Here is an 8,244-nt window from a genome sequence, read left to right on the forward strand (position 1 = left end):
TGGGCGATGTTTTTGTAAAAAAAAGAATTTTTTTAATGTTTTGAAAATGTTGAATTGAAACAAGAGTTAAAAAGGGAAATCCGCCCAAAGGACAAACAAAAAGAAAATGATATCACGAGGCGGCAAGGGTGAGTAAATAATCGAAATGAGAGATGTCTGCTATGCAATGAATTGGTAATCAAAAGAGGGATAGAAAATAGAAATTCAATATTTGCGCGGTAATTTGATGCGTTTCTGTTTTTGCTCGAAAGGCAGGACATCTGTGTACGATTTGAAGTTCTAAAAGATAGCAACTGCAACCGAGTCGCGTCCATCGCATGACGTTTGCAACAACAGATGTGCACTTATTAGATACGAATCACAAGCAAGCTGTTGTAACATGATGATGATGATGATTGCTGTTATTGTTGAGGAGACGGCGGAGGAGGAGGAGCATCATTCATAATGATGATTTTGTTGACATTCGTTTCCCTGGTATCTTTCTATAAAGAATTCTTTCTAGAAGGATATCGGGTAGTTACAGGAGGGACCACGTGAATGTTACCAACGTTCCCTGAATGAAGGTGTTTCTGACGAACAAATTCGATTTAAAATTGGCACACACAGGTTATGAACCACTGAGCCATTGTCACCTTCCCGGTGATCATGGTGCCTGTCCCTCCCATCCGGAAAGATGTGGCGCAAGGCTAGAAGGTAGTGGGAAGAAGTCAGCACATAAGAAGAGGTACATAGTAGCCTCATATATCAGCTGAGCTTCCATTTTAGTTATAATCTAACTCCTTCCTAAAGCGAAAAAGATGGTGGACCTCCTATGGTTGAACAAAACATGTATCAAAGTCAGACAGAAAAAAAAAAGATGTATACTATGAGCCATATAATAATTATAGGGATTATAACTTTTTCTTTTTACTGTTTCATGCTCTCAGTAATTATTTATAGCCGTTTGATTACGTTTTTAATCGATATTTCTTCTCGTTATTGAAAAATTTCGACCCAAAGACGTCTTTATAGTATTTTTTTTATTATTATTCTTGTTTTTACGCACTAAGAGTTTTCACACGGGGCATCATCAGAGATTACTAACTGACAACAACCATTAGTGTTTCCTGGAATCTCGGTGACAACATTCTCTCCAGATTCCCAGTACTCTCCAAATTTTTCGATAACTTTTGCATATGAATTTGCGTTATTACAACAGCCGTTTGCTATTGATTTCTCGCTGGCAACGACCATTGCTCTTCTCTGAAATTTGGGTAGCATGAAGCTTCTTTAAGGCCCCAGTCCTCTTCGCACTCATTCAATCGAGGTCTGGCTAGTGCTTTCTCTCCTCCACCTTCCTATCTTTTTTGCAGTTTCAGCTTTCTTGGTTCCATGTGTGTTTCTCTTTATTTTTTGTTTTACGTTTGGTGTACTTTCCATATGGCTGGTTAGTGTTTGTAGCTCATGTTAGTTAGTTTCCGCATTCAAGGGTTTTCCTAAAGATTTCAATTGTTTTGAGCATTACTGTTTGTTGTATCGTCTCAGCCTTTCCTTTGATTTCGATTTCTCATAGTCTTTTTTCCAAACATTTTGAAACGGTTCCTAGTGCTCCTAAAATTATTGGTATTATATTGGTTTTCTTCATGCTCCATATTCGTTCCATTTTGCTGTCAAGTTCTACATATTTGTTCTGTTTTTCGGCCTTTTTGACCTTCGTCCTTTGGTCTGTTGGGAGGGTAACATCTACAATTTGGCGGTTACTTTCCTTCTTGTTAATTGACAATTGTTAATTAACTAATGGAGGTTTAGTTAGTATTTTCTATCCTCTATCTTTCCATCCTCTTTGATCCTTCACGACTATTAGGTGTGACAATGGTCGATGCTGACTATAATACTGAAATAGCACTCACCCCAACAGTCTGCAGTTGTTTATATATCCAATATACATATATGCACACACACACACACACACATATATGTATAGATACATCAACGATTACAAAATTATCACCTTACATTCAATAACCATTATCCTTGAGTGGCCTTCGGACCTTGATAAGTGGCGACTTCCTTGTAAACTATTATGCGGTTCTTCTATTCATGCATGGTTTCTACAATATGCATAATTGCATAGAATTTTGGATGATAATTTTTAGCACACGAACATGTTATATATATATATATATATATATATATCACTGTCTGTCTGACGTAATGAACATTTAAATTAAAATGTTTAAAATTCAACGCTATTTCACACGATTAATGGTAGCCGAATGGATACGGCCTCCGCTAATCGAGCCAGAGATGTCTCGTGTCGCGGGGTTCGAATCGTTCGACTGGTAGTAATTGTGACACCCTGCACTGAAGAATCCCGAAAGGATGAAACACTAGTGTCTGTAGGTATTTAATTATTATAGTAAAAAAATAATTATATATATATATAAAGTGTCTGTGTAACGTCTCTACCAAACTTTTCTCTGAATATTTGATCTACAGACTTGAGACTTGAAATATACAGAATTTGAACACTTGGCTTAATTTTGTTTCTAGACTGTAAAAATAGCTGCTAAGGGGTCATGATAAAAAACACAGTTGACTGTGGCAGGAATAAGTTGAATAAAGCTGTTATTCTTGCGTATGAGCAAACAAAAAAAAATTCATTGCTTGAAGTCACTTAATTTTTAACATTCTTATTCTGTCGATAGCTCAAACGGTAACGACGCTGTAGCACTAAACAACGACTAAGGCTGGAACACTAACTGTTTTGGTTTCAATTCTATCTAATAACACCCAACTCATTTATATATATATATATATATATATATATATAACTTTTGAAAGCATTAGTATATATTGGATACAATATAATAATCATTTGATAATTGGCTCTGTAATAATAAATACGAAATTTGCATGAATTAAAATATGATATTTATGCATATTTTACGCCGGGCAACGCCAGGTGGCCTGCTAGTATATATAAATGCGTTATCATTCGTTACCGCACATGACAAGAATTACAACAATTCTAAAAATGGTGACCTTTTCGATGTGATCAATACAATAATTAATATAGGCAAAATGATGTTTGGTGAAAAAGAAAAAAAATGAGTTCCTCAGACGTAAAACGTTTTTGTTGTTGTTGTTGCTGTTGTTGTTTAATTTTCGTGCATGTGTGAACTATTGCCAGTAGTAAGATGAATGTGAGCAGAAGAAGAAGTGAACAGGCAAGCGAACAAAGTGAACGCCTTTATAGGTAAACGTCATTCAACAGTTTTAAAAAGAACAAATTGTTTTCTTTTTGCATCTTGCAAGCCATATATGTATATATTTGAAGAGAACCAGATTTTGTAGTACAACATTTTTTTTAGGTTTTTACTTTTTGATCACCACTTACCAAGGCCAAATGCTACTAGAGGATAAGGCTTGATAGAATGGAATAATTATTAGCTAAAAACTAAAACTGATTAACTGTTTTATTATTTTATGAGAAGGTTCACAAGTATCTGTTGACATTCGATTTGGAGACGACTATGTTATAGTTTGTAGGGAAGTAGTTTCATGGTAAGACCCTTTGCAAAGAAGATTTGTTCGTGCTTAGCAAATGGAGAAAGAAGGGAAATTTGTTTTAAGTTGTTCTAAGAATATGAGTCTTGCTGTGAATATTTCGCGGAGATGAAGTAGAGATTAGAGATCAGTCGATCACCTTCCATGAAAATAACAATAAAAGACGACAGAGACTAGCAAAGTCTCTTCTGTGAGAAAGAGGCTATAAGGAACAGAAGAGAGCATCTTCCCACTAGATTTCAAAGTCGATTTTAAACTCTGTTAATGCAGGAGAGAGAGGGTGTGAACAGTATTCTCTCTTTGCACGATTTATATAGGAGTGTGAGGTACTTTCTGGAGCAGTAGAGCGATCCAATCATTTTTCCATCGATCTTAACAACAGATTGAATGTAAGTATTCTATTTTAGATCAGGAGTTAGCCAGTTTTTAGAGTCTGTTGAAATAAGGGGCTTCCTCGATGAAAAAAGCCATTTATTTCGACAAGGGCAAAACAGGAACACAGGTGTTGGTGATGGAAGTAAAGTAAAGTAAGAAGCCATTTTTTTCCTTTCCGTCTCTTGTCAGAAATCGTCAATGAGATAAGTAGCCTCTTCTAAAATATTCTTGTTACGCATCCTTGTGACACTTTGGAGAAGGCTATCATTACACGAATTGTCCGTTCTGACAAACAGATGTCGCGAGAGTTATTTCAGAATATTACTGATGGTAATATAAGAGTCCTTCACAGCTGCTTCGATATATGAGAGCACACCTGAATGGACACAATATGGCTGACTCCGTATCACGCACATTGGGACTGGACAAATTACCTCCGACCGTGGCATAGATATTGATACGTCTTATTGTTATTATTGTATTCATTTTTATTATTTATTCGGTATAATCGCGTTGACACACTGGTTTTCATCAGATCACCGAAGTTAAACAACGTTGAGCCTGGTTAGTACTAGATGGGTGACCATTTGGGAATTCTAGGCGCTGTATGTGCTCTCCGTTTATCTTGGCATTTGTTTCCATTCGTCCTGTACATATGTTTCACTTTCCACTGGTATTTAACAATGTCGACTCAGGAGAGGTGTGGTTGGAGATTGCGCACCTCCTGCAACAAAAATTTAATGCGCAGGCACCCCTTTGTGGGTATCCATAGTCTGTCAAAGACTGAAAGGAGCCCCTATTATTATTTATCCACAAATACTTTTCACAAAGGCCATCATCAAAAATTTACCTTCTAGAAAAACTTGTCGTGTCCCCTGGAGTCTGAGTGACACCAAGTCTCTCCAGATTTCCAGTACTCTCCAACTATTTCAATAACCTTTGCAAATGAATTTGTGTCATCACAACAGCATTGATTTCTCGTTGGCAGGAACCATTGGTCTTCAGTAGACATCTAGGTGGTGCTTTCTCTCCTCGGTCTTTTCATTTTCCTTGATCTTTCTGTACTATATGTTGTGGGGCCAGTTGATGTCGACACATTTTTTTGAGGAGGAGGAAGGTTAACTTACAATTATAGTTTCTGTTTTCTTGATTCCATCTGGTGTTTCTTTGTGTTTTATTTTTGTAGCAATTTCTGTATGTTCGGCTAGTGTCTGCTGCTCATGTGTATTAGTATTTGCATTCGAGGGTTTTCCTTAATATTTTAACCGTTTTCACAATTGTTATGCATTATATCTTCTTAGTCATCCCTCTGATTCCAATATCTCCTATTTTTTATCAAAGTTTTTCTGTATTGTTCTTAGTGCTCCTACTATTATTGGTATTATCTTGACTTCCTTTACCTTCCATATCCTTTTCAGCTTTCTGGCCAGTTATTATTATTATTATTATTATTATTATTATTATTATTATTATTATTGTTGTTGTTGTTGTTGTTGTTTGCTGTTTGTTTGTTGTTTTTTTTTTGGGGGGGGGGGTTCGAATCGAGACATAATGTTAGCCGGAAGATTTCTTAGAAAATATAATTTCAAATATCGTCATATTTGCAATTTTTATTTTGAAAAAAAAAACAACTGAAAATAACATTTTCAAGTTGAAGTAACGTAATAAAAACCTGTCAGGGCAGTGTTCTTAAAAAAAACTACTTGTTGACGAAATGAATAAAATTAATCTCTTTTTTCTTTAATTATTTTAAATCTTAAAAATATAAATCAACTATCTATCTATCTATCTATCTATCTATCTATCTATCTATCTATTTATTTATCTATCTATATAAAATAACTGTGCGTATGTACGTGTGTGGGGGTTCGTTTTCTGTGGACGCCGAAATAGCTGGACCGATTTTTATTAAATTTCACACAAATGTACTTCATGTATCTGACAGTGTTCTTAGAAAGGTTTTTTATCAGAATGTTTTTGATAAGTATTGATAATCGAAAAAAATCCGATGAAAGAAAGAACCGTGCGATTTTGACCAAAGTTAACACCTTATACAGTCTAACATCACAAGTGCATTTGAGAAGTTTTATTACCACACAAGCAGAAAGACCCAGTATATAAAATCAACAGAAGGTTCTTGGATATGACAGGGACGCGTTCGAAATTAATGTTTCTATTTAAAGCACAATAGAAGCATGATTCTTGACCTTTGCATTTTAAACTTCAAGCCATTATATATAAAAATAATTTTATAAAGTCAACAGTAGGTTCTCTGTAGTACTACATAGACTACAATACATTGTAGTCAAAGTCACTGTGAGGAGGCATCCTCCCGGTGCACTGTGATGGGTCTCCAACTAGAGCAGGCAATCAATCGATTTGATTGAAAAATGGTCGATTTCACCAATTTCGATGACAACTAAAATATGGGATTGTGAAATATTCATTAATCCTCATTAATCCCGGGCAACATCGGGTCTCTCTGCTAGTAATTATTCAAATGTTTAACTAGTTTTTTTATGTACATTGTTCACTGAAATATTGCTTGTTTAATTTTAAATTTCAAACAAAAATATCAATGAAAAGTATTAAGAAGTGTCATTTTTTCCATATATTCTTCACTGTGATATTCTTTTAGAAGAATAATTTTATTTTTGTTTTATGAAATGAAGATATTAAAAAAATGAATTTCGATTAGTTATTTCAGTTATTTTATGGGCCTAGCCGGTAATTGCCCATAGTGATCCCAGGTGGGATCGGAGGACAATTTCAGTGGTGTTTCTAGATTCTTTGAAATTTTTACTTTTACTAGTTGAACGTTCCAGTTTCAATATTTTAAGCCATCGAGGGATCAAATTTTACAGGAGACAATTGTTGTGTTTTTTTTTATTGTTTTTTTTTTCAGGCATTCTTATTATTCCCTAGTTGATGTCGATCATCATCATCATCATCATCATCATCATCATCATCATCATCATTATCATCATAAACCTGAATAATTTATTTGTTCAATAAAAATGGACCAAAAATATTTAATAGATGTTCTCCTAATCTTGGCTATAAAATGTTTTTAAAACGTTGAGAAACCCGGCGTAGACGGGTACCTCAGCTAGTTATGTCATAAAATAAAGTTAGTCGGATGCTCGATTATGGTCCTCAATATCTTCCGTCATGTCATACAAAATCGATATTTGTTTCTGGTTCGCCATTGTTTTTATTTTATGCAATGTCGGTGCATGTTCTTAGCAAGAAAATATTTAATTCAATTTAAATAACATTATCCCACAGTAATAATTTTCAAAATTACGCCATTGTAAGAAAAGAGATAAAAAAATAAAAACTCGTCAATACGGAGTTACTTACTTTGTTTTTCCGATGTGTTACTGTTTAACAACATCTAACTAGTTTTGTATTAATTAATACGGAGTTACTTCCCTTTATTATGTTTACTTTTTCACTTTTGTAAAAATAAGACTCAAAAAGTTTTCTACATCTCAGCCACTTAAATTATTAAATTATTAATAACAGTAAAATTAATCTTTGGCACCTCCAGGTAGGAACAGCTAGTATGTTGCTTGTTGCAGTGGCAGGGCCTTGTTGATTACGGCCTGATAATGGGAGAACATGTTGAAATATTAATCGGAATACTATAGCTGGAAATAATTTCTAATGCTTTTATGCCATTACTTACCAAGCAAATACTAAGTATAGCATATTTTTCTACGAAATTTCCGAAATATTTTTCTTCATACTAGTCATAAATCTGTGGATGTTAGATAATACCGCTCAAGGAACAGGTATAAACTAGTAATATTAAAAATGTATAAGAAATACAGTTATGTATAAAGCTACATTTATTTTTCTCCATGTCTTAAAAAAAAAAAAGTAAAACATTTTGAATTTGATCGAATTAGTTTCCATTAGGAAATAGGATCCTATCTATCGATTGACGTAAAACGATACAAAATAAACAGGAAATAAATGCTTTAGGGAGAATTTTTAGATTAAAAAAAAATATTTTTATTTTCATTTTTATTTTTTATTTATTGTTTATTTTTATTTTCTTTGATGCTGTTCTATGTGTCAAAGGTCATTTTTCAATATTTATCTTCTATACAGCATAATTACGTCAACTCACCATTTCCTGTTTTTTTTTTATTTATTTTTTTTTGATAAGAATTTTTTTTTTTTTACAAAGAAGTCACATCGCCAAAGTTACGCCTGCTTAGTACTATATATGGTTAATACTATATATGTTTAGTACTATATATGGGTAGTACTATATATGGGTGGTCATTTGGAAATACTAGTTGCTATATA

The 8,244-nt window shown here is 33.9% G+C and overlaps 1 pseudogene; it reads left to right on the forward strand.

The window, feature by feature from the left end:
- Positions 1-4,419: 4,419 nt before the first annotated feature.
- Positions 4,420-4,536, forward strand: LOC145246197 (5S ribosomal RNA; annotated as a pseudogene).
- The last annotated feature ends 3,708 nt before the right edge of the window (positions 4,537-8,244 follow it).

This window comes from Euprymna scolopes, chromosome 23, assembly GCF_053919585.1.
Source record: "Euprymna scolopes isolate OS-2025 chromosome 23, ASM5391958v1, whole genome shotgun sequence".
NCBI classification, from domain to species: Eukaryota; Metazoa; Mollusca; class Cephalopoda; order Sepiida; family Sepiolidae; genus Euprymna; species Euprymna scolopes.